Here is a 1636-nt window from a genome sequence, read left to right as displayed (position 1 = left end):
CACCATGGTTTTGAACAATCTTCTTCGCAAAAATTACCGAGGTAGGGCACATCAAGGACCTCGATGTTCTTAGGTGTAAAGGATCTCAAGGTTCTTGTAAAGAATCCATTCAATAGATAATTGTTTATCTTCCCCATATTGGCAGACAAAATAAAGTAACACAAAGAAATCTCCACTGAGCCCACGGCTGTGCACTTCTTTATCAAATGGGCAGGCAGAAACTGAGAGCGTTGAAATAGAAAATAAAACACCGTGCCATCTTATAGTATGGAAATAGGATAACTTTAAACCCATCTTGATAACAGTTAAACAAAACCCAAATACTCAAACTTACAAATGAAATGAAATCCTTATAGCACGTTGTGTACTTACAGTGAAACAAAACCCTGACACCAGAATGCATTAACCATAAGACGGAATCCTGACAGCAGAATGCAATGACAGTATGATTTGACATTTTAAAAAACTGAATCCAACTAACCACAAATATTGTGCATGAGAGCGAATCCATTTTAAGAATGTGGCTCTATCAAGGATGGACAACTTTGCCTTGAGCTTTTGAGAAATATTGTGCATGAGAGCGAATCCATTTTAAGAATGTGGCTCTATCAACGATGAACAACTTTGCCTTGAGCTTTTGAGAAACTATCTCTTGGAACCTACGAGCATACGACAGTGAGTTGAGTAGCATTTTATTGCAGTGATGTTAAAACCTACATGTATATTAGGGCGGCTACTAACCACCATTCATGTTAAGAGAGTAGATATTTCTCGTGTTGCTACAGAACGTTGCCATATAAAACTTTGGTCTTGTACATGTTATCATTAAAAAGATTTGGTATTCTTGATGACTTGTAATTGATAGGGTTATTCTGCAGCTATAATCTCATTGACCATGGTTAAAACATAAATATGATAGCTATAAGCAGAATCAACTAGTTGATTGGATGCTAACCATGCTGAGTCACAGAAAGGCTTTCGTATGCATCTCTCTTGCATTCCATTGTACCAACCATTTTAATCAGTTAACTACCTGCCAATCCTAAATTACTACTACTTGGATTATTGTCAGTATTTATTACCGATGGCCCCAATAGGTCAACTGGTAACCATACAAATACCAATTTACTACAATAGGTCCGCTGGCATAAGCATACAATAGCAACTACGTAGAGTAAAAGCAGGTACTGAATACATTTTGTTTTGTATGGTCTTTCCTCTCATTAAGCATGTACCTTGTTTCTTGATTCGTATGGATTTCAATTGAAATTTTAACAAAACAATTTTCTCTTTGCATTGGAAGAAATAGATAATAGTATTAAATGGGCGGGGCAAACTTCCTACAGTCAAAGATAGGAGTTTGGAGTGCCCTTGTGGTATGATAACCTGAATGAAACACTGCCTGATTAAAGCAGTCATTTAACAGATCATTTAGCATACCAAAAAAAATTCAAAGTTTGGCTAACTAGCTTCAACTTTGAGAAAATAAAATAGATTTGTTGTTTATGGAGCTCAAACTTTTGTTAAGGTATTAAAAGAAGTGGCTCTAATAATCCATGTTACAGGAGATGCAAAAGGTTCTGTTTGTATGTTCCCAACAATTAGCGGAACATGCCTTCCACATGGACAAATATGA

The sequence above is a fragment of the Cryptomeria japonica genome, chromosome 8 (assembly GCF_030272615.1).
Source record: "Cryptomeria japonica chromosome 8, Sugi_1.0, whole genome shotgun sequence".
Classification (NCBI taxonomy): domain Eukaryota; kingdom Viridiplantae; phylum Streptophyta; class Pinopsida; order Cupressales; family Cupressaceae; genus Cryptomeria; species Cryptomeria japonica.
Note: the sequence above shows the minus strand (reverse complement) of the source record.